The 25817-nt window shown below is 41.6% G+C and overlaps 1 protein-coding gene and 1 long non-coding RNA gene across 9 annotated transcripts in view; one reads left to right on the forward strand and one right to left on the reverse strand.

The window, feature by feature from the left end:
* Positions 1-25817, reverse strand: part of FAM110B (family with sequence similarity 110 member B) — a 176201-nt gene that overhangs the window by 13326 nt on the left and 137058 nt on the right. The window contains exon 3 of one of the 8 annotated variants that reach the window (XM_043507830.1): positions 19947-20115. The exons of 6 other annotated variants lie outside the window; for them this stretch is intronic. The gene's annotated coding sequence lies outside the window, so the exon portion shown is untranslated. Of the gene's footprint in view, positions 1-6261; positions 6514-19946; positions 20116-25817 lie in introns of those variants that run through there. One more of the 8 variants, XM_043507828.1, reaches the window with a different exon arrangement.
* On the forward strand, positions 555-2699 carry LOC122458683. The gene is made up of 3 exons (XR_006278831.1): positions 555-565; positions 2328-2333; positions 2493-2699. It is a non-coding gene; the product is annotated as an uncharacterized LOC122458683 (long non-coding RNA).

A 25817-nucleotide genomic window follows, 5' to 3' on the forward strand; every position in this document is an offset into this window, starting at 1 on the left:
CAAAATGACCAATGAGGAGACAAGATACTTTCAAAAGCTGGGGGAAGGGAGAAACAAAGCCTCTCTCTCTGTCTGTGTGATGCTTTTGCTGGGGACAGAACAGGAATGGAGTCTTAGAACTTAGTAAGTAATCTAGCTAGATATGCGTTAGATTCTGATTTCTTTAAATGGCTGAGAAAATAAGCTGTACTGAATGGGATGTAGATTGCTGTTTTTGTGTCTTTTTGTCACTTAAGGTTTTGCCTAGAGGGATTCTCTATGTTTTGAATCTGATTACCCTGTAAGGTATTTACCATCCTGATTTTACAGAGGTGATTCATTTTAATTTTTCTTCTATTAAAATTCTTCTTTTAAGAATCTGAATGTTTTTTCATTGTTCTTAAGATCCAAGGGTTTGGGTCTGTGTTCACCTATGCAAATTGGTAAGGATTTTTGTCAAATCCAGGAAAGGGGGTGTAAGGTTTGGGAGGATTTTGGGAGCAAAGACGTTTCCAAACGGGCTCTTTCCCAGTTATATAGCTGTTAGACATTTGGTGGTGGCAGCGATAAAGTCCAAGGGCAAAAGGTAAAATAGTTTGTACCTTGGGAAAGTTTTAACCTAAGCTGGTAAAAGTAAGTTTAGGAGGTTTTCATGCAGGCCCCCACATCTGTACCCTAGAGTTCAGAGTGGGGAAGGAACCTTGACACTCTGACAAAATATTATGGTTGTTCTTTCAAAAGTTTACAACTGAACATTGACTTAATCCAGCTTTGAAACTTTACTGTGCAGAAGAAAAATGCCGCTTTCCCTTTATTTTTAGTAGTTTACATTTAACACAGTACTGTACTGTATTTGCTTATTTTGTTTGTTTGTTTGTGCTGCTGCCTGATTACATACTTCCAGTTCCAAATGAAGTGTGTGGTTGACTGGTCAGTTCGTAATTCTGAGGTTCTACTGTAACTGTCTTTGTTAAAATAAAATATTGCACAATTGCAAATCAGTAATATTGTAACAGTTTGATATTGTACCTGTATTATCTCCGAATATTGCACTTTATTCTTAGGCTTGTTTACATACCAATAGACTGACTTTTCTCCTGTTCACAGCTTTCAGACTGTGCTAGTGTCTGAGCTCTGGAAACAGCCAGCTCTCTTGCCGCATTTGCTTTGCAAGTGAGAATAACTATTCCCTAGTATTACCCTTCATATTGTGATTGTGTATGAGGATCATGCAATAACACAAATTGTTTCACAGGGTTCTTAACATACATGAATCTGGAAAATATAAGCCCATTTGAAAGGGAATGCCAGCTTTTCCCACTTCATTTCAGTTATGACAAAGCAAGATACAATATGACCTAATCAAAGCAAATCAGTCTCCTTCATAAAATATACTTGACACTTTATTATTTTACTTTACCCTCCATCCAGTCTCCATCTATAGATCAGGGGTCGGCAACCTATGGCACACGTGCCAAAGATGGCACGAGAGCTGACTTTTAATGGCACGCTGCTGCTTGCCGGGTCCCGGCCACTGGCCCCGCTCAGTCTGCTGCTGGCCTAGGTGAACGGCTAGCAGCGGGCTGAGCGGGCTGGCGGCGTAAGATCAGCATTTTAATTTAATTTTAAATGAAGCTTCTTAAACATTTTGAAAACCTTGTTTACATACGACAATAGTTTAGTTCTATAATATATAGACTTATAGCGAGAGACCTTCTAAAAACATTAAAATGCATTACTGGCACGCGAAACCTTAAATTAAAGTGAATAAATAAAGACTCGGCACACCACTTCTGAAAGGTTGCTGACCCCTGCTATAGATCATAGAGGTCTTTGGATGCTCTCAGCATTTATCCTCACCTCTTCTGCCAAGGGCAAATTTTCTCTGCTGATGGTGATTCACATTAAATGCTCTTAGTTCTTGTTCAATATTATCCCTCTATCTTCTCCTTGGTCAGTCATGAGGTTGGACATCATAAGAATGTCCTTACAAGAGACATTTAACTGGTCTGCCTTCCATCGTCCTAACTACATGTCCTGCCCTCCATAATCCTCTAGAACTCACAATCAACTTGAAGACAATCAATAACCCTACAGAATTCTACATTACAAGTTACAGATTCATATTACTTGACAAAGCCAAAATACATTGTTGCCAATATATGTATTTTAAATATGACTTGCCTTTTCAGAAACCTTTAGCTTGCCTCAGAATGTGGTCTATTCAAGTAAATGGACCAGCATGACCCTTTATTGATACTACAATTCTTCTATTATTTTTACTCTGAAGCCTACCCAAAGTCAAGGCTGTGGTGAGGACTCCAGCATATTTAATTCAAACAAAGCAGGAGGCAGTGCAGGAAAGGAACAGATAGTTTGAGATATTCCCACCCCAAAGGAAGACAGCAAAAGGAGGAAGATAAGCAAGATGAAAATGAGGGAGGCAAAAGGGAAGGATAAATGGAAGCATAGGAAAAAAGAGGAGAGGCAAAGTGGATGAAAAAAGAATAAAGGGAAAAAGGAGGCACTGGGGAACAGGACATATGAGCAGAAAAAGAATACAAAAGAGTGGGGAGAAATGAAATGAAAGGAATAGGTGGATGAAAAACAGAGAGGGACAGGGGCCATTCACAGAGACTGCAGGGAGGGAAGAAGCCGTGGAAGCTACAGGAACAAAACAGAAGATGCTGACAAGAAAAGAATACAGAAAAACAACAGAATACAGAATACATCTCCAACTATTTGATTGAGGACACCAAGAAATGAACCTCCACTTACCTCACCGGAACCTTCTTTCTTAAGCATTAAGATTAAACACATACAAACCCAACCAACACTATCAGAAGGTCAAAGAAAAATTGCCTTTATCATTAGAACAGGTTTCTCAAAGATATTGGGAAAGAGATCAGAAAAAGCCTGTTGGAACATTTACCTTAACACAAAAGAGTACATGTAAAAATACAGTGCCAAATGCTGGCCTCCTTCCTGGCATGGGGATTACAAACCCCACTAGGGTAACTGTCTTCATGAAAGGAAGAAAGATCAGATAGCACAAAAAACAGAAATACAGCAACCACCTGTAGGAATGATGTAAGAAATCGAAAAACGCAAAGGTACTTTTCAACATGGTTAAATAATTTCCTGATGTAAGAGAACACAGGGACACAACATTAACATGAGATAAGACATCACACGCTACTGCAGAGGGAAAAGGAAGAACAGGGAAACCATGCAAAGAACCAAGAAATATTTCTAACTACTTTAGCAGATAAATGATAGAAGCAACCTGGCTCTACACCGAAGAAACTATGGATTGTATGTCATAAGACATTTGGGAAGCCCCAGAACTTGGTCTTAATCCCTTCTATGCCATCTGCAATGTTGAGCCTAAGCAGTGTTATACATTTATTCAAAACAAAACAGAGCTATATTTTCAAAAGTATTCAAGCTATGCACTAAGCCATTGTGTCACACACAACTCATTCAAACAAATGTAAACATTTTCATAAGTAAAAATATAAAAAAACAAGCTTCCAACAACTTTCTCCTATTTCTAGATGATGAGAGAAAAAAATCAGAGTTCCTTTTCAGAGTAGCTGCCATGTTAGTCTGTATTCGCAGAAAGAAAAGGAGGACTTGTGGCACCTTAGAGACTAACAAATTTATTTGACAGGTTTCAGAGTAGCTGCCATGTTAGTCTGTATTCGCAAAAAGAACAGGAGTACTTGTGGCACCTTAGAGACTAACAAATTTATTTGAGCGTAAGCTTTCGTGAGCTACAACTCACTTCATCGGATGCATTCAGTGGAAAATACAGTGGGGAGATTTATATACATAGAGAACATGAAACAATGGGTGTTACATACACACTGTAACAAGAGTGATCACTTAAGGTGAGCTATTACCAGCAGGAGAGCGGGGGGGAGGGAACCTTTTGTAGTTCCTTTTAAAACTACTACATTGATTCCACCCCAGACTAGCCCAATGGTTAGGGGTATACACCTGGGATGTGGGAAACCCAGGTTCAAGTCTCTACTCTGCCTGGTTCAGGCTAGGCCTCTTTCTCTTTAGGGGAAGGGATAGCTCAGTGGTTTGAGCATTAACTTGCTAAACCCAGAGTTGTGAGTTCAATTGTTGAGGGGGCTATCTAGGGCAAAAATCGGTCCTGCTTTGAGTAGGGGGGTGGACTAGATGACCTCCTTAGGTCCCTTACAGCCCTGATATTCTATGATTCAGCTTTCCTAGTCATTGACACCAGATTCATCTACTTCAGCAGCATTTTCCAAGGGCATTTCAACACATTTTTCAAAATTAATGAATGTTCATATGAGTTGATTCAATGTAGTCCTAAGCACATTTTATGATAAAAACCAGTACATCATATATGGTAGATTTCTATAAGCCAGGGATTGGCAACCTTTGGCACACAGCCCATCAGGGAAAGCCACTGGCGGGCCGGGACATTTACCTGCAGTGTCCACAGGTTCGGCAGATCGCAGCTCTCTCTGGTTGTGGTTCACTGTTCCAGGCCAATGGGGCTGCGGGAAGCGGCGGCCAGCACATCCCTTGGCCAGTGCCGCTTCCCGCAGCCCCCATTGGCCTGGAATGGCAAACCGCGGCCAGTGGGAGCTGCGATCGGCCGAACCTGCAGACACTACAGATAAACAAACTATCCCGGCCCGCCAGCAGCTTTCCCTGACAGGCTGCCTACCAAAGGCGGTTGATCCCTATTATAAGCCTTCCACATCTGGAACTCGGAGTCAAGTCAATGGCATTTGAGAGTGAAGAAGTCTTCCAAGTTCAGACCCACAGAGCAAGCATGGCAATCCTTTTTTTACAAAAAGCTTTCTCTTATTGATGTAGCCCTGTTATGGTACTGACACAGTGCTAAGGCATAATTCTGCTCACACCGAAGTTAATGAGAGTTTTGCCACTGAGTTTACCTCCTGGAGCAGGATGGAGGACTAGAACTTATTTACACAGCAAGTTACTGTCCTGAAAGCCAGGGCATGGATCTACAGCACACCAGCTTGTCATGCAGTAATGCCTCATGTGAACACTACTACAGCTCAGTGAACATGATGGAGTGCAGCTTAGCATGCTACTGTTACAAAGTGCAGTACACTAGAAAGTTTCCAAATTTAAGAAATGAGATCAGAAGAACTTTTCAAATTCTTCTAGGACTATTACAAAAGTATATATTTACTTTTCATAATATATTTGTACTGAGTATTGGGAGATGCACCATGAAGCAGAGTCTGAGAGATAAGTAGCAGGGATTTTTGAAAAAAAGATTGAAATTTGGAATTTCAGTAACAAACAAACAAAACGAACCTTTTTGACCGGCTTTAAATTTTAGACATTGATATTTATTCTATAACATTTGTCTTATAACATATTACTCTCACTGCCAGACAATTACTGAACATTTCACTTTGCATTCAATACTTTTTCACCTTTCCCTACTCCTGGGGGAATTTTGCGCCAAAAAATAAAAAATTCTGCAACAAAAAATTAAAAATTCTGTGCACAATTTTCTCAAATTCTCCAAAATTCTGCATCTATTAGTTGTCAAAATAACATAATATAATCATAACAGTTTCAATTATTTTTGGTCATTTATTTCAAAATACCTGTCAGCAAACAAGTCTGCAACAATACAGACAACAAAAAAGATTCAGGAAATGCTTTTTGACAAATAGATTCCTTACTAGACATATTAATACACAACTCTGAGTACTAATTCATTTAAACTACAATATAGAACCGTATTTCCTGCACCCCTCAGAAGCAGTGCAAAGCTTGGGGGAGTCAGGGGTAATGGAGGAGTTGAGGGAGAGGGAAGTCTTTGCTGGGAAGGAGCCTGGATATGAACTTGGTGGGTTGTTCGGTATGGATGGGAAAAGTATGGAACAGGTTTTTGGGGGGGAGGGCAGGAGCGGGGAGGGATTGTTAGGGAGCTATGCAGACCCTGGCTGACTCCTGGCCTTTCCCATTCAATCAGGCACATTTGCCCCTGTCCCCATGTGTCCCAGCACCCCCACTCAGACACCCACTCCCCACATCCCCATGTGGCCCTGAACCCCCTCTCCCTGTCTCCATGCGTCTCTGTGCCCTCTTCAGCCACTCCTCTGCCCCTATGTGGCCCTGCATCCCCTCCCCTGTCACCATGTGGCTCTGCGCCTCCACTCCCATTCAGCTCCTGCCCCAGTCTATCTTCCCCCACTAGCCCTTATGAGCTCCTGACCCACCCCAGCTGCCCCACACCGTCTGTCTCCTGACCTTGCCCAACAGGTGCTCTGAAGAAAGCAGGCTCTTTCTTCTTCCCTAGCTGGCCGGGAGCTTCTGCTCTGCTCTATCACCATAGAGCCCTCTGGTGGGAAAAAGGAAGAACTGCAGCAACTTTCCAGCCAAAGTTATTTTCTGCTGGGGCTGGCGGAGAGGCTGCTCTGTTCTAGTGCCACAGTACCTTCTGGTGGGCAAAATGCGGAACTGCAGGAACTTTCCAACGGCAGCTTTTTTTCTGCGCAAAGAATTAAAAATATTTGTGGCTCATTAGTTATGCACACAGAAGCGCAGAATTCCCACAGGAGTACCTTCCCCCTTCAACAGTAGAGATCATTATTTGAACTGGAAAAGTTCTTGTGAATCTAATTAGTCAAAAAGTTCTGGATTTTATGTCTACTGATGACTTTTTAAAATATCTTCAGACTTTATAGGACATATAGAATGCCACCATATTGTATTTAAAAATTATGGGTAAGTTTTCTCTTCATTCAATATATTTGTACACAACGATTTGGAAAAAAGAAATGAGTACGTTTGTAGTATATTGCTATTACACAAATGTTTTAAATGTGCATTCTTAAAACAAATAAATACTAACTAATAACTATCATCATCCTTATTGTGTAGCTAGGTTAAAAAAGCAACTGTGCACGATGAGTTGTCCTTACTTAGCAGACATGGCTCTCTATCTGTATTTCAATTTTTCACTGGCAAATTCCCCCCCGATTTTGACTTCTGTTAGCACAGCAGATACATTAGAACTATGGAAGAGTGAGCTGGATTCTATTATGGTTTATTCATCAGTCAGCGGAATCGTTAACTAAGGGAATGACTCAAGTAAAGGAATGAAAAGTCCTTACATTTTTCTGCTATACCCACCCACAATTTGAGAAATATACCCAACACCAACCAGCCTGAAGACTAAATGCACTGGCTAGAGAGAAAACTTCTGTGCACCACACCAAGAGTAGATCCTGAAAGTCAGCCCAATCACTAGCCATTTTGAGGAATAAAAGCAGTTGGGGATGGATCCAGAAAAGGACTTTGGTTTTGCAATGCCTTTTAGGTGCCTAGAAAATCACTGGGATTCACAAAACCCAAGTTAGGCATATAGGCTCTCTATAAAATGCGGCCGGTGGGGGCGGGGGAGGCTTCTATCTTTGCTTGTAATCCACAGCTGGGAACCCCTTTTCTGGAGTTAGGCAGCTTAGGTGTCTAAACCATTTTTTGCAAGAATGAGTTAGGCAGGTGTCTAACGCCACACAAAACAGTCGGGAGGAAGAAGAGGAGAACCTCTCTTATAACCTTTAGCCCAGTGGCTCTCACCCCAGACCTGAGAGATCCTGGTTCTATTTCCCGCTCTGCCTGAGGAGGAGAAGTTTGAACAGGGACCTCCCACCTCTCAGGTGAGTGTCCTGTCCCCTGGACTTACAGAGTGATTTTCACTTTCTCTCTCTCTGGCTCAATTAATATTAAATTATATATTAAAGTGGAATAGCTTAAACAAAAGAGATGGAGAGTAACCCATATCAGAATACTCAGTCCACTGGTTACCCCATCCTCCATGTCTGTATAGTCCTCCCATGTGAATGGCTTTAGATTCTCCCTCTGCCGCAGGCCACAGCTTTCCACAGAAGTAATGTGAAACCGGCTTGAGTTTTGTCAGTTTCACAGTTACCCACGAAGTTCTGAACATCAACAATGAAAAGACTGGTCAGTCTACAAGCAGCAGCAGTGACAATGGAGCTAATGATCTGCAGACTTAGTAAAGAGCACTGCATTGATTAACACAGGGCTCACACTGGAAAGCATACTTAACTAGAAGGGTGAGAAAGTTTTAGACAAGAAGCTGTTGTCACTCATGAAGGGAAGTTTCTTCCTTGCTACAGACAAATAGATTGAGTCATATATACCTGGAATAAATATACAACATCATATATTTAAATCTATTTTTAAATAATTTACAATAAAGTAATACGCAAAATTAACTTGTGGCAAGTTATGGCACTATTTCTTCAAAATATGTAACACTTGTGCTAGATCACTACCTCAAAGAGCAAAAGGGACCTAGAAGGAATACAGATTTATGATGGGATTGTCAACGTGAACTATAATGATGAAGATGTTCTTATATAATGAACAGAGGTAGATATAACTGCAAGATTTGTATCCTATTGAATCTCCTAAAATGAAAGACTGAGGTCACAGTAACAGAAAACACAAGTATTGCCCATGAGATTGTGGTCTTGTTGTCTGTGGATTGTTGCAATCATCTAGCTCCATGACAAACAAACTGCCAATTCTCAAGGGTTCCTTTAGAGCATATGAAGTAAACTGTGAAATTGCTAGAAAAGGTCATGTCACAAGGGATTTATCAACCTTGGGTTGGGTCCCAGGATAACAATGACTGAGAAAGGTATACAAATAGAGAGAAGCAAATCAATGTTCCATGGAGCCTTTAATCACGTTGCTGGTGTCTAATGTCTAAGATATGGAGCAAAACACCAATAATTCTGTTCAGTGACTGTGAAAGAAACATACACTGCAGATGGAGCTAGCAGGCAAAGCTGATACAGGAACAAGGAGTTAGCAATGTTGTTGTTGGGTATGAAAGATTTAAAAATTATCAAGGAAGTTGGTTTAATTATACTTTGTTGCACAATATTTATAGTATTACACACACATAGTTTTACTGTTAAGGCTTTAAATGCTACTCCAACACAGGAAGTGCATTTTTTTTAAACCGATAACACCCCTAAAAATTCTCTTCATTCTCTGTATGGCATATGTGGGGCAAGCTGTGGCTTTTGGGGTGCTGGTTTTTGTTTGTGTGTGCAGCTACGCAAAGATCTTTGAGCCCTCCCCCCTCCAGCGCACCTATGCCCAGCCCAGTTAACAACGGGCTCATGGTTTGTGGCAGGGTAGAAGTCCCTGGGAAAACTTAGAGGAAGATGCGCTCAGATTCTCAAACTGAAATTTTGTAGAAGAGGAGGACATAATGGCAATGTAATCAGCGACTGAATCTGAAACAAATCTACTAAGTGCCTCAAGCACAGCCATATGTTAAGTTCACTATTTAATTTGATTAACTATGTTGGTAACAAACCTCTCCCAGCAGTTTATAAGTCCAGCATATTGCTCTTACGGTGACATATTACAGAAAAACTTCTTAACACAATGCCTACAGCATAGTTTAGATTAGAGAGAGAGAGAAATAGTGCACTGATTTACACTTATGCAACCCCACTGTATTCTATGGGATTGCACAAAAAATCAGTGCAGAATTTAGCCCAAAACCTTTATCAGTAGAAAATGTAAGTCAAAACCATTAGCCACTTATAAGTACAGTTGAAAGCATGAAATCTTACTTCACTGATGACTTGAACATAAATAAAATAGTCATACATAAAATTCTGTTCAATTCCAAATTACTCATGTAGATACAATCGTAAAATGAAAAGTCTCAATTTTCATGTGCTACGCCAGTTAGATATTACAGGCCAGCATCTGTGACATGATGGTTATGTCTCCCTGATTCTCTGTCTGGCCTCAGGTACATGATACAGCAGCCTAGGGGAGTCCCCAAGAGACTATACGCCAGCTGAAGACAGTTGGAGTACCACATACACTGCTCCTCTCTCTGTGGGAGGCAGGAAGGATCTTGTAGGAACCAGATACACTGATGCTACACCCACTGGGGACTCCTGCTACCGTGAATCACCAGTAGGCTGATGCAGTGAGCCTGTACTCAATTCAAGCTGGCTGCAAAAACAAAATAAGACTTAAAACTACCAACAACTAATGAAGAGTTTTCTCTGGTTCTTCTGATTCTCCTTTGGGCCTGTTTCTGGAGCAGAAAGCTCTACGCTTTAGTCTTCCTGCATGTGTGTGATTTAGGTAACAAATAAGATAAGTGTATGCATCTTACTACATTTTTTTTCCACATTGGCTGCACTGTACGGCTTGTGAACATTTGCTAGTTCAAACGGACTATTCATCGTTCAGTATTTCTAACTGAGGGTGTAGTTCTGCCATGTACACTGGTTATGAAAACTACTTGCTCTTTCCAAGTCAGCAAACCTCCTGATCTTGTTATTTTACCTTGTCTAGGTATGGAGGAGATTTCTGTCACTGAATACTGTCCTCTTCAGCACTACTGTTCATAGTTTATTTTATCCCCTTCTATTTTCATTCTTTATTCTCTCCTCCGCTTTAAATAATTTAGAAAACTCCGTGATGACAGACTTTACTCCTGGGGGAATTCTACACTACTGCATGGACACAGAAATCATGTTGCTCTGCAGATTTCTTTGCTTCCCTGCAGAAAGTGATGGGGAAGCAAAGGAAGATTGCAAGAGCAGTCACACGCCCCTCCCCAGAAGTGTGGGCACCTAGATGCAGGCACTTGAAGCAGCAGTAAAATCACCACGGGGGAAGGGAGAGCGGGGGAAGCAATGCCCCCACAACAGAGGTGAGCATGGGAGGGCATGTGTCACTGCCCCCTGCCATCTCTGCAGGCACAGAGCTGCCAGGGTGAGGGAAGGTAGCCTTTGGGTTCCTGATTCTACAGCTGAATGCCATCTCCTGGGTCCTAGTGCCAGTCTACTTCTCCTTCTATGTGTGTTGGTGGTTTTCTGTACAACGGTAAATGCCCAGAGTGGGCAGAGCAAGGGGGTGGGGGGGGGAACGGAGGAAGGAAGATGGGGAAAGCGGGGAACAAGCAGTGGTGAGAGAAGGGGGATCGGATAGGGCAGGGGGATATGGGAGTGAAGGGAGAAGATGGGGTAGGGAGCAGTGTGGAGGGGATGGATAAAAGAAGGGAGGATAGGGGAATGGTGGGGGAAGCAAGAGCCTGGCATGCGGCATCCCTTTGGTGGCAGCGGCAGCAGCTGAGGCTCCCCCATTAAGCAGGCTCATCAAACCCCCAACCTGATGAGCATGCACCTTGGACACCCCCACACCTGAACCACCCTAATGAGCCACTCAGATCCCCCACTCCAATGATCCCCAACCAGCTGCACCTGGATCCCCACCACACCAAGCTCCACTCCCCCAGCACCCAGACCCTCCCTGCTGAGCCCCATCCCCTCATACCCAGACCCTCCCTGCTGAGCCCCAACCACCTTCACTTGTACTCCCCTGAAGAATCCCACTGCCCCTGCACCAAGAACCCCCCAACAAGCCCCTAAGCGTCCAGATTTACCACAGAGCTGCCTGCACCCAGACTGTCCCCCACAGAACCCTCTCATTCCACACCTGAATCTCCCCACGTTAAGTCCCTCCACACTTGGATCCTTCTGGGCTGAGCCAGCCTGCCTGCCCACACCTGGTGCACCTGGCACGGAGGGGCAGCGCCATGGGGTGTTTCTGGAGCAGGGCAGGCCAGGCCTTTGTGTTGTGTAAGGATCGGGTGCAGTCTCACCGCTGAGTCCCTATCCCGGGAGGTGGGGGGCTGCAGGGTAATATCCCACCTCCATGTAGCCAATGCCCTGGCCCCACTGCCATGGTGAACTCTCTACATTTATGTATTGAATTTTGCAGAATTTTAAAATATTGTGCACAGAATTTTTTGTTGTTGGTGGTGCTGAATTCTCTCAGGAATAAGACTTGTACCATATGAATACAGGGTCAGGCCAGGGAGTATGTTTACAGGTTTCTACAAAATCGTCTTTTAGAAAAGAAAGCCCACAACAGTATCTTGCTCGACAATCTTTAACAAGTGTACAATACAGAGCCAACGCCATGACAGATGAGCTTTTCTTAAAGCTCAGACTGATAACCACTACTTACTAAGTGATTTAAGAGTAGGAGTTTGGATATATTTCTAATTTTGGGCCAGGGATGAATCATAAAAATATTGCCTATACCTTCCTAACTGTTTCTTGTTCACTTCCTATACAGGAAAAAAGATTTCAAGACCACATAACAGTCATACTGAGAGAGAATGAAACAAGCTGATGTCAGCTTTATAAAACTGTGACACTCACTAAACTGAACTCAGTGCACTAGCTAAATTACTTCTTGAGTTGCAACTGACACCTCCATTTCAGTTGGATAGGCAGAAGTCGTGGTTGATGAAACAGAAGACTAGAATCTGTGCCTTAAACCCAGGCTGTACAAAGTTAATTTTTCCAATGTTACCAAATCAGCCATTAGCCTGAGTTTGGATTTAAATGTAAAGATGTGTAAACTGTTGAAAAAGAAACGATACCCTGCTAGAATGTTCTACAGAAATGAGCCCAAAGCTGGGAACCAAGAAGACTGATAAGCCTTAATATTTTGCCGAATCCTACACCAATAAAGCCATTCTATATTTGTACAAGGCCTGGCACAATGGTGCTGTGATTTCATTTAGAGTCTCTAGGTATCACAGTAATAGAAATAAATAAAAACAAGAATACAATAATAATACATTCTACATGCTCCTCTCCAGAGTGAACTCCCAACTTCTCCCCTCAATCAGGCTGCATCTCTTAACTTTCCAGAAGTTTTAAAATCTAAGATCTTAACTTTTAATTATTATTAGTAGGGCCAGAAAACACTCTTCTGTCTCACTGATGGCTCTGTAGTTGGTTACTGTCCGTTTAACGCTCCAGCACTGAAATTGCAATAGACTAGGGGAAACGCTAAGAGCATTGTGGTGTTGTCTTGGCCTCAGAATCTTGAAATGTCAATAAGCAGCAGAGCCAGGTCTTGGCCTCTTAATCCTGTGGCAGAATGGGAAGGGAGTGGTCAACTTATCAGACTTCTAGATGACCCTGTTGTGGATATAATATGGGGAAAGAGATAGAGATTCCTTTTTCCAGAAGGATTGATGGACTAAGTTAGCCATCTGCCTCTGAAGAGCATGGTAGGGGGTAAGTAGGCCATAGCCACTCTCCAAAGACATCTACAAACACACTTTCTCACTAGAACATTACTGTAGTGTGTGAGGATTCTAGGACCTGGGGAAAGTGTGTGTGTGTGTGTGTAACATCTAAATCTTGCCACTCTTATGTGCTGAGACCAACCAAGGGTGATTACTGAGCTAGGGGTACGTGAGGCAATTTATTTGTTCCCTTCCCCATGAAGCCAGAGGAAGGAGGCTGATGTATTTTTCCTGTGAAGTGAGTCTCATGGCAGCTGGAAATAGCTCTTCTTTCTCCCCAAACCAGAAATGGGATATGCAGGCCCTAAGAATTGGCTGCTGACCCTGCAGAGTTAGGTTTGCTGGTTCTCTAAGAAGGACAGCTCTCTCTCTAGCCATGGGCTCAAAGAAACAGGGGTTCTTAGTCTAGAAGTAAAAGTGTGTTTTCTCTGTCCGTTGAGAGAGAGTAGTAGTTGATTATTTAGCTGAACCTGGATAGCCAAATGCTTCAAAATTCATGGTATTCATGTGTATTTATATTCAGTTGCCTTTACCACCTACGTTATCACTTCCTGCGGAAACTTACTTTTCCTTGAGGGTTTCCAATCCGAGTACTGACAAGGCCCAACTCTGCTTAGATTGAGTGAGCCAATGAGAGCATAGAAGGACAATGAAACAAATAAAAGGACTATTTACTTTGCTGAAGAAAATCAAAAGAAAGTAAAACAGAATGAAATTATAAAATATGTTTTAATTATTTTCTAAAGCAGCATCTTGCCAGTGAAATGCAGCATGCTGTTTGCAGCCTGCCTTCTTTATACAGTGATGAAATATTTATATATAAATATAGTTTGGCTGGCTGTTTAAAATCTGTTTGGCTTTTTTCTTTCTCCCATGTTTAGTGAGAACTTGACCCTAAACACCATTAGTATGGCAATATCTCCACAAGAAAAAACAACAACACATGCAACTTTATTTGAACTGACTGGGAGATTACAACTCTCTAGCAGAATATGCAAACATACACTTGAAAGTTTAATATGGAAAGATGCACAGCTACCTTACATGTAAATGAAAAGAAAGAGAATTCAAAGATACAATCAGCTTTTCACTTAGGAATGCAGTGAGTGTTTAATACAGCAGGTGGTTAGTGCGTGGGATGTACAAGTGAAGAATTTTCAGAGCCACGCAGCAGCTAATTTACAACAAAAGTACTCCAAGGTTAAAAACAAGAAAGTAAAATTGATTGTTTAAAAGACGCCTAGCTATAGAGTTATCCCAAACCCTACTTCCTCTTGAGCTTTTTTGTTCCTTTACCCAAAACGACCTCTAGACAGAAACAGAAAAAAGCTATAGAGCCATACAGGTCTAATGGTAGATTTCCAGTACATTTGGTGTTGGGCACTGGTTTAACAATTCATTTAGTATAAACTTTTTGTATTTCACAGGAAGGGACTGGTGTCAGCCGGGCCCTTTTAAATGCTCCTTATGGTGCAAATTTACTGCCAAAGTCAATATTTCCAACTCGGGTATTGGCAGCAGAAAAGTAACTACAAAATCTATTCAACACACTTAACGTGATTTTAGAGAGACCAGGTAGGTGAGGTAATATCTTTTATTGGACCAACTTCTGTTGGTGAGAGAGACAAGCTTCTTAAGATCTGTGTGTGGCTCAAAAGCTTGTTTCTCTCACCAAAAGAAGTTAGACCAATACAAGGTATTACCTCACACACCTTGTCTCTCTAATACCCTATGACGAATACAGCTCCAACCACACTGCATTCAGCTTATGTAGTTTGTTGGTTTATATGAATTTTAAAATGACTGGAATTTTTGGCTGTGACATCCTATTACTGCCTATTTTATCTCACTGAAAAACTGGGATTGGTATTTCCATGATGGTATGGCATCATTCCTCTCCCTGTTGGAGGAAAAGCTGAGTGTTAATTACAATCATTCTGACAAGGTAACTGGAACCTTCATATTTCTGTCAGTTTAAACTGAAGACCAGTTATCTTACACTGAAGAATCTTGGTCTTGCATGCTTTTTAAACTCTGATAAAGTTCTCTTTCTGTCTGTCTCACCCCAGTTTTTACTCTGACTAGTGCAAGTAAATCAGATTATTTTAAAACAAAGCAGTCAAGGGGGTCCACTAATAAATAGTACATATAATAACTGCTTTGTCAGTGCATAGCATTCTCCATCCAAGACCTTAGAACACATATGAAATGTTAACTCTCCCAACATTTATTATAACAGACATATTATTGTTATCAATGGGTGTATTATTGCACGCATTTTTACAGATGGGTAAATTCTGACACTGAAAAGTTTAGGCCCAATTTTTCATAAAATGGCTTTTAATTATGGGTTCTTAAATGCAGACACAGTCTGGTTTTAAGACATGCAGAGTGTCACAATTTAGGGCAACTGCATTCCCCCTATGTGGTCACTCTAGGCTCCTCAGCTGTTACCTTTCTTGGATGGAGACCCATGTCTCTCTCCCTCTTGACCAGGGGTTTTTCCAGGCTCACAGTGTAGGCAGAGAACTGTGCAACAAGCCACACTGCCTAAACAGGCCAATGTTTTCACTTTGGTTTCTCTTTGAAAGCTACCACCAGCCGTAACTGCCAGCAGTTACCACAAAACCCTTTCTAAGTAAGTACATTTATTCTTAAGGTAAAAGTGTTTCAGAGAAAACATATTAAAACAAAAGAACCTCTACACATGCTAATAAAGCTCAGCAGAGATCACCTCCAACTCCAACTCGGGCTCTGGTCAGAGTCAGTCCTTCAAATACCACATAGGGGTTTTTCTGTCATTATGAAGTCCATAACAGCCTTAGCTCAGAACTAGTACCACCCACGAATAGAATAGTCTTTCCTTTATACAGCTTGGGCCTTTATTCTTGAGACTCTGGGAGCAGTAGATAATGGCTCCTCCTCAAGGGCATAGCTTCAAAAGCCTGGATTTTGAACTAAAGGTGGGGACTTTGCATTCACCTCCCCATAGGGATTCAACAGGCAAACCACTTGACCCTGTTTGTCCCAGACGTCTATCCTTGTCTGTCCCAGTGTTCAGTATAGTCCTTTGAAGTTCATAACACTTCCCAGAGTTCACATCCCATTTCTGCCCTAGAGAGATAACATACAATCCTTTTGCAAAATAATATGTAAGCCATTCATTTAGCACAACAGATCCAAAACTTTCTTACATTTAATGCAACAAGGTCTCCTAAGGATAGTATAGAAAATTGCTATATTTGTCATAATGAGCCACAATTCAAACAGATCACAGGTGATGTAAATGCTCAGCTCTTCTGAAAATCAGAGCTAGGGATCCAAACTTGGGTGCACACAATCAGAGGATATTTTTAGAAAATCTGACTATTCGTGTTTTCACCAATGGATGTATACAATCTAGGACTCCTGATTCCCAGTCTACTGCCCTCTCCATCAATCCTTACTCACTTCTTCTCATTTCATCTTTGCAACCAATTTTCATTTTACATGCCATTATATAAAACTTTAATTTTGCTGTCCCTTTGAAGATTCCTGAATTCTAGTTGTTCTAGATCTAGTGGTAAGCTTCAAGATGCTATAAAATAAAACCTTCCTTTCAAACAGTCTCAAATAAGGAAATGGTCAAGTGGCTAAATTAGGTGACCACTGAGTCGCATGCAAGACTACAAGATAAGATGCATGCCTTTAGTGGAAGAAAAGACTCAAAGGCAGATGGCGGCTCAGGAGATGCTCTATAATAGCTCTCCAGGGAGAGGTCAGACCTGGAGGGTGGATCCCCAACTAAGGGCTAGGAAAGGGGGCTTGGCCCAAGAGGGACTGCAAGGCAGACCATGGAGGTTATGTAGGAACTGAGATCCAGACAGAGGCACTCACCCCAAGAAGGGGGCTGTGAAAAAGGCATAGAGTTGTGGTACAGGAATCCCTGGGGAGGTCCAGGGGTCTGAGTGAAGTAGACAAATGCTGCTTGCTACAGGGTAGAGGGAAGATTGGGTTTCCTCTGCATCACCACATTCAGGATACAGAAATCCCTGCATAAAAGGGGAGGATTATTGAGCCCAAGAAGGGCTGAGGGAGGACTGAGTGACTACTAAGCTCAAGGAGGGTAATCCTGTATCAACAGGGCAAATGATCTCCTGACTCTGGAAGGGCTGAACAGACTACAGATAGGTGCCTAGGGAGGGCCTCTAAAGAGGAAGCATAACCCAAAGAGATGAGGAGTGCTAGCTGAACTCAGAGAAGGCAATCCTGGATCAGAGGTGAAGAACTAATGCAGTTTTGTGGACTGGTTTGTCTATCAGCGGGAGGGAAAGGACTCTAATATAAGTTTTGGCTGAAAGGCTAAACCTCAGTTCATCCATCTGCTTGGGGAGATGGCAGACTACTACCACAAGTAAGGGAAACAGAGAGACATGTGGCCCAACAGAGAGCTAAGGGGCTCTCCTATATGGTGTGAAACTCTTATCTTTCTGATTTAATATTCACTTTGGCAAGTTATAAATGACTACAATATGGTGTAAAACAGTGGAGAATCAAGTCCCAAGCCAAAAACAGCATTATCTAAGACTATCAGCGGCCTTTGCAAAAAGCTCAATATTCTTTAGATGTCACTACACATCAATGAAGGAAAGATGGAACTAATTTCTTAAGACAAATTTTTTAAAAAAATCAACACCCCCCCAAACCAGCCAGCTGAAGTGCACTTAGGTGACTGCCAGTATTGTCAACCTGTGATACTCTGCCTTATATACTCTGAAACTATCACACTGCTTTGGAGAACGTCAACTCAATTACCAGTTTGCAATTAATGGAGATCTCTAAAGAGAGAGATCAGGTGTCTTAACTTCTCCCTCCACCCCTCGAAATGGCTAACTGGTCTGTTTATAGTAGATCCGCTCAGGTTCCTCAAATTCTTTACAAATAAATAAAATATTACCAGGGAAGAACCTGCCTATACAAAACTTCTCCTCAGCCAGTATTCATAACATGTGATTTGCTAGGTGTCAGAAATACTATACTGAAAGTGTCTTAGGAAATCGTTCATTTTGTTCTCAAGGAGAAAGTCTTGGGTATTTCCTGAACTACACTCCAGGGCTGTTGGGGGAAAAAAAGGCCTTTGCAAAGATTAAAAGCAGATTCTGGGCATTGAGCCAATCTCCAACTGTGCTTTGCCCTGCTAAACAATGTCTGGATTTTGCTGGAGGAGTGTATGGTATCTGCATAAGAGCTCTCGAAGCACTAGAGGCAATTCTGCGGGCAAAGAATCTGGAAGCAGCGCAAGATGTAGAGTTCAAGGATTAATTCTCCACTTCAGACTTGAACAAAGGTTGATCTTAGATTGGAACCTCACTTTTTACTAGCATTTGTGTGTGTGTCTTCTGTTTCAGGGTCTGAATTTTAATTGCTATTGAGATAGCATACGTATAAAATAATTCTAAGTTCTTAATTAAATTTTTTAAAAAAACAGAGAAGGCAGGTCCCTAACCCTGAAGAGACTACTATCATAATAATGGACTTAACAGATAAGGATATAATACAAACCCACACTAGGAAGAGGAGGAGAGAGGAAGGACATGTGTTAGGAGATAATTGTGACGGGTTAGACCTCCCCCATCCAAGATGTCACCTGATGTACTGGGGTTTCACTGAGCCTCTCCTGCTCCACCAGCCTGAATTCCCTCTCCCAGTTTTGCTCTGGCCTCTTGCAGCACATCCACACAGGTAGGGCCACACCCAGCTGCAGATGCAGACTGAAGTCAGCTGTGTGTGAGTGGACTCACCCAGTACTCACATGCACACCCCGCTTGGGAGATAAACCCAAAGGTATATTGTCTTGCGTATAGAAAAATCTGCATAGTGGAAAATTCATAAAAACTCATAAAAATTCACCCTCTTCCTTAATGTGAAGAGATATATGCACACCTTCTCCCGCCCCCTTCCCAGTTAGAAATTGCACAAGCTGAGTTAAATAATAAAACAAATGTATTATCTATAAAAGGCAGATTTTAAGTGGTTAAAGGGATAGCAAACAAAACAAAGCAGTTTAGTAAGCAAATAAAACAAAACACGCAAACTAAGCTTGATTCACTAAAAAAATTGGTTACAAATAGTAATTTCTCACCCTAAATATTGTCACAGGCAAAGTACAGAGAGTCTTGAAAATCAGCTGCACTGGCCGGAAGCTTGAAACTTCAGGTATTATTACCCACAACCTAGATGCCCTTCTAGCCTGGGCTCAACTCTTCTCCCCCCAGTTCAGTTCTTGCTTCCAGGTGGTTTTCAGTGTCTTTTTGGCTGGGGAGGCAGAGGAGAACACATTGATGTCACTCCCCTGCCTTATATGGCATTTGTGTATAGTGGAAACTCTTTGTCTTCCGGTGGAAAAACACTGGCATTCCAAGGGGGGGTGTCCAGTACTAGGTAACTCAGACCATGTCTCTGCAGGGTTGTAGCAGTCATTACTTGCAGGCTATCTGGAGCGTCCACAGGAAGACTAAGCTCTTTCACAGTCCACTGTCTTTCATTGTTGTACCTGAATGGCTGTTGGGGGTTTCACCCAAGGTAGCACATTTGAAATACAGACATACATGGTCAATATTTCTAACTTCAGATACAGAAATGATACAGACATACAAATTGGATAATCACATTCAGTAAATCATAACCTTTCCAATGATATCTTACATGAGCCATCTTGCATAAAGTACATCTCAGTAATGCTATATTCATATCATAAGCATATTTCCATGAAGAATATGAAGTCTAACGTCACAATAATGATTACAGAGTTACTCATTTTAAGTAGACATACCTCTTGATGGTTCAAATAGGCACTTGTGTGTGATTATTTTGGAGGGGGATTCTGTGTCCTCCTCATCTCCTCCAGCTGCAAACACTCTAATTTTTTGCAGGTGATGCTGCACAAGTGAGTTTTTAGGAGTCATCTAAGAAGGTTTGAAGTTGGAGAATAGGAGCAGGCACTAGAATATTGGTAGAGTGCAACACATGGGGAAGAGAGGAAAATGATACACAGGCACGTCATTTGAAACAAAAAATAACCAATCTTGGCTCTTTACTTACATGCCCAACAATGATAGTGCCCATTAGACTCATTCCATCCTCAGCATTCTGCATTCCATCATCTCTACTCACATGTCAACCCAGCTGTGGGCATGTGCCAGAGAAATGCAATGAAATGTACTAGAATGTACACATTCAAAATAGAAGCTCTGCTTGTGCCTACTTTCTTGTGTCTCCACCACACCAATTATTTTGCTCCCCAATTCTCAATCTCTATTTACCCTTCACCCTGGATCTGTTCTGTTAACCTTTCATCCCATCATTCCTTTTCCTATTCTTTGAAAAACTAAGGACTTTCCTTCTTATTACACATTATATGTCTCCTGTATATTTTCTTTCTTGTGTTCTAGGTTCCCTTAGTTTCTTCTGCATTGCTACACAGTGCTTCACCTCCCAATGTGGCAGTCTACAGCACACATAAAATGGAGTGACATGGAAGAGTTAAGGAGGAGAGTTACATATGTGTGTAAGAGGCACTGTTCACCGAGTTATATGCACAAGGAATTCATTATTATTATTATTTTAAGAAGACACCTATATGTTAAGGAGTCCAGTTCAGTGAGGTAGGTAGGATCCTGCTAGAGCACTGTGCAAGCAAAAAAAAAAAAAAGTTTTTAATGCAACGGAAATGTCTTATCCTTATACTACCTGTTAATATTTAGGGTTTACTACAGACTTTGACAATGTATACCAGGGGCTCTCAACCTTTCCAGACTACTGTACCCCTTTCAGTAGTCTGATTTGTCTTGTGATGGTTGTGAAGGTGCAGAGATTAAAGGTAGTAGTTCAGCTCCCGGTGGAGGCTCAGGAGAGTGCACATCCATCCACACAATGCTGAGAAAAGCTCCTTGTTGCTTTACTACTGCAATGATACTACAGTAAGTGTGCCAAATATACAAAATGGGCATGCCAGTGGGCAGAGCTGGAGCAAGATTAGGAACCAGGTTTGACAATCCCACTCTACAGTTATTCCTTAATCAAGTGAGGTTTTTTCATATCACATACTAGGAAATGGGCAGTTTAAGGCTAAGATTTTGTCATGGTTATTTTTAGTAAAAGACATGGACAGGTCATGAGCAATAAACAAAAATTCATGGAATCCTGTGACCCATCTGTGACTTTTTCTGCTTCGGCTTCATGGTGTCTGGGAGCTATGGGGTTCCCCCTCTGCCTTGGGAGCTGCAGGGTGACCATATTTCCCAAAGAGAAAATGGGACACCCTAGCCGCTCCTCCGATGCTTCCTCCCTCGCCCCCTGTGCAAGGCTGTCACCCATCACTGGAACCCTGAGGAAGGTCTCCTCAGGAGTCTGTCCCGTGTCGCTGGAACCTTGCAAGGCTCCCCGTCGCTTGTTGCTAAAACCTTTCCAGGGCTCCTGCAGCCCCTGGGGCTGAAGCAGAGGAATGTCAAGGAAGCCTCTGAAAGTTATGGATTTCATGACTTTCATGACCTCTGTGACAGAAATGTAGCCTTAATTATAGGGAATCCTGTGCAGTCTCCCAGTTTCTGCGGTACTTATCACATATGCTGAAATAGAAGACTGGATTACAATTATGTGATCTATTCTTTACAGCTCCTGGCAAGCCACATTCAGTTAAAAAATTGCAATAATACTTAATGCAACTGGACTGTATACAACATTCTTTAGCTAGCCAAACTAAGGTTAGTTCTGCCCTCATGAGGTGCTGTTTCCTGCACTACGTATCAGAGAGGACCCGTGCCTGCAGAGAGTGGGAGGGGCAGAGTAGGGGGGTGGAGTGAGGGAGCCAGCTTCCGCAGTGTTACTGAACATGCTCAGTCCATGTGAGCATGCTTAGACCCTGCATGTCCCCCCTCCCCACTCTCTGCTGCATATCCAAAAGAAGAAATATATTTACATAATATCTGGGCTGGCATTCCCGGCAAACTAACAGCACAGGATATCTAAGTCACACAACCTTGCCTTTTCCATTCAGTGGAACTAAATAATGACACCATTATTTGAAACTAGCAAACATAGTCATTTTAAAATAAAGACTGCAAAAGGCACTTGTTAGGATACAGATATTCAGGCCTGTCTGTAAAGGCCTATACTCTAAAAATTTAGGTGTATTCTTATCACTTAGCTAGTTCTAGAGGTATAAAAGAAAGAATCAAAATCACTGTCTGCCGGTGTAAGGTCCTTTCTTACTGTGACAGTCTGAGGCCCTGTGCTTAGGCTAAGGCCTTTGGCTAAGCAGCAGAGGCAGCCATAAGCTGGGAAGCGACCGGTCACCTCCTCACATTCCAACCTAGTCGCATTGAAATAAGGTGCTATTGGGCTGTTAGGATACAATCCTGTCCTGATAATGCCTATCGCCTCCAGAGAAAGGGAAGTGCCTAGAAGATGTAAAAGGAAACTTAGTTTGATAGCATCCTGTCTGGCAAGAACTCACTTATCAATAGCTGGGATGTGAAATCCTCATTTCTGTGTTTGTTCTATCACTGTAGTCCCCATTTCCCTATCGTTTGTCTGCATAATGGCTGTCTGGTTATGTGATTGTTTCTGTCTGCTGTACAATTAATTTTGCTGGGTGGAAACTAATTAAGGTGGTGGGATATAATTGGTTAAATAATCATGTTACAATATATTAGGATTGGTTAGTTAAATTTCAGTAAAATGATTGGTTAAGGTATAGCTAAGTGGAACTCAAGTTCTACTATATAGTCTGCAGTCAATCAGGAAGCGTGTGTGTGTGTGTGGGGGGGGGGGAATGGGAACAGGGAATGGGGATGGGGAAATTGGAATCATGTCCTGCTAAGGGCAGGAATGGGAACAGGGACACAGGTGTAAGGCTCTGTGGTGTCAGAGCTGGGAAGGGGGACACTAAGGAAGGAAACTGGAATCATGCTTGCTGGAAGTTCACCTCAATAAACATCGAATTGTTTGCACCTTTGGACTTCGGGTTTTGTTGCTCTCTGTTCATGCGAGAAGGACCAGGGAAGTAAGTGGGTGAAGGAATAAGCCCCCTAACAGCACTCCTCTCAAAACATACAAACTACAGTAAAAAGATGGCCATGTGTTCTAAAATATGCAGCTCTTCTCTCAGTATTATATATGACAGATCACTTTCATCTGATGAAGTGAGCTGTAGCTCACGAAAGCTTATGCTCTAATAAATTTGTTAGTCTCTAAGGTGCCACAAGTACTCCTTTTCTTTTTGTGATCACTTTCATAATGTACCAATCAACTGAAAACTATATTCATTTAAAAATATTCACTTTGTTGAGATTCTTATAAATACAATGTGATACTAAAGACACTTTCAGACCTGGTGTGTTGCAACCTCCAAACAATGATTTTCTTTTGGGGGAATGGGGTGGGGAGGGAGGGTCCAGGAGGAGGTGAAAAGGGAGAACCATTTGACAACATTAAAATTAACCCTCACTGAAATACAAATCATCTTACAGATACCCCAAACCTGAGGTCTAGTCTACTCTGTTGTATATCACAGTGACATTACTCTGTATTTATTTTGTTAGGTTGAAGTGAACTTTACAAATGTGATACTAATGTGCCTATTTGAGAAACATGCAAATGTTGCATATCACCAACACTACAAAAGTTACATTTTAAAGAGTGCAAGTGTGTATCTACGTGGCTCGCAAGTGTCCCTCCTCCTCAACAATCTCCTTTTTTATAATGTTGTCTGTGCTGTAAATATCCAACTTAGCTATTTAAAAGGTATGCTATTGACCTAGAATTGCCAATGCGTAAAGAATGGTTTTACTTCAATATCTGCTGTACCAAGTTAAATGTTTATCACTGAACTTTTTTAAAGGTATCCTAGCAGCACTAAATCTTAAAAAAAAAAAAAAAAGAAAAAGAAAAAAAGCCTATTATGTAATTTGGTTCTTTGCTAAACCAATTATAGCTTTTGTGTACATATTCATTTACTTAAGAGTTGCTCATACTGAGGTGATGAAAGGTGTACAGAGGCGTTATGATGAAATTATCTGTTATACACACTGCCAAAATATTTGCTGTTAACAACATTATAAATCAGATGCACAGGTGGCTCACCTATCCCTCCACTAGGTTCTGATAAATTGTTTTCATAGTCAAATTGCTTTCATTCTATGCAAAAATATACTAGGCTACTTCCAAAACTCCAATTATGCAAAACTCCTCACTTTTAAGATGCGAGTCACTGCTTTTATAAATTACAGGAAGCAGTTCAATGGCAATCAATGGATTGGGTGCAAACCACTCAACCTGACATCTGGACATTTCTTTATGTATAGGTGAACTGCAAATCACCTCTGCTGGGGCTCAGCTCAGGGATTCCTACACTGAAAAAAGAAAAGAAGTACTCGTGGCACCTTAAGGACTAACAAATTTATTTGAGCATAAGCTTTCGTGAGCTACAGCTCACTTCATCGGATGAAGCATCCGATGAAGTGAGCTGTAGCTCACGAAAGCTTATGCTCAAATAAATTTGTTAGTCTCTAAGGTGCCACAAATACTCCTTTTCTTTTTGCGAATACACACTAACACAGGTGCTACTCTGAAACCTACACTGAAAAGTATCTTGCCTTGTCACTACAAATACTAGGTTATAACTGAAAACAAAGAGAGCAGCCACACCTAAGGGCACTCCTCCTCACCCAGTTCTCTGCATTACACACCAGATTCTGACTGCTAATCACTGCAATGGGAACAGAATTTTCCCTTATGAGACTATAATGCCATTTTAATGCTATCACTATTAGCATTTTTTTTCAGACAATAAAATGTACCGATCACATTCACAATGACATTGTGGGATAACAGCAGCGTATACAGACTGAATCACCCCACAAAAATTTCACCACCACAATTGCGTTTGAGTCCATGTTCTCTGAAAAATCCATTGCCTTAAAAAAATAAAAAATAAACATAAAAGGCACTCCTCCTATGGGAAAACTCACTTTTGAGACAACTCAGAGGCAATCCTCATTGCTGTGGTTTAAGCCCTGCACAATCATTAGATATCTAAAGGCGACTTTTTTTTTTTTTTTTTTGGAATGAGGGACTGTCTAACTATGGGAAACAAATCTTAAACAGTGATCTCTTACATGTACATATACACCATTTACTATTTGGTACGTCACAGACAGATTAAACAAACACACAATCAGGGCAAGAATGACACCAGGTGACCCTTGTTTATGCCTTGTTCCAGTACGCTGACATACAGAAGTGTCCCCAATCATCCCCCATCCCCCCAAGAATCTATATGGAATCACATGATATAAATAAAGAGTTCACATGGTTTCTGGAGATTCTATGTTTAATAAATCATATCAGCTAGTCATAAATAATAGCTATGCCATGTTACACAGAAAACACAAGAAAAGGTACTAGGCAGATTTCAGCTGAGTACACAGTTTGCTGCCTGGGAACGCTTAGCTCCTCTGTGTAACAGCACTTTCTCAGGTGCAGCACTATTCCCACAATCCTTGTAACAATGCACACCAAAAAAAATACTTGTGACCATAAACTGAATGTTTGTGTTCCTTACCTGAGCCTATGTTATGTCAGGAGTGGAAATTAGCCAGTATAAAGATATAAATGACATCACAGTACTCACAAAATGAGTCAA

The sequence above is a fragment of the Dermochelys coriacea genome, chromosome 2 (genome assembly GCF_009764565.3).
Source record: "Dermochelys coriacea isolate rDerCor1 chromosome 2, rDerCor1.pri.v4, whole genome shotgun sequence".
Lineage (NCBI taxonomy): Eukaryota > Metazoa > Chordata > Testudines > Dermochelyidae > Dermochelys > Dermochelys coriacea.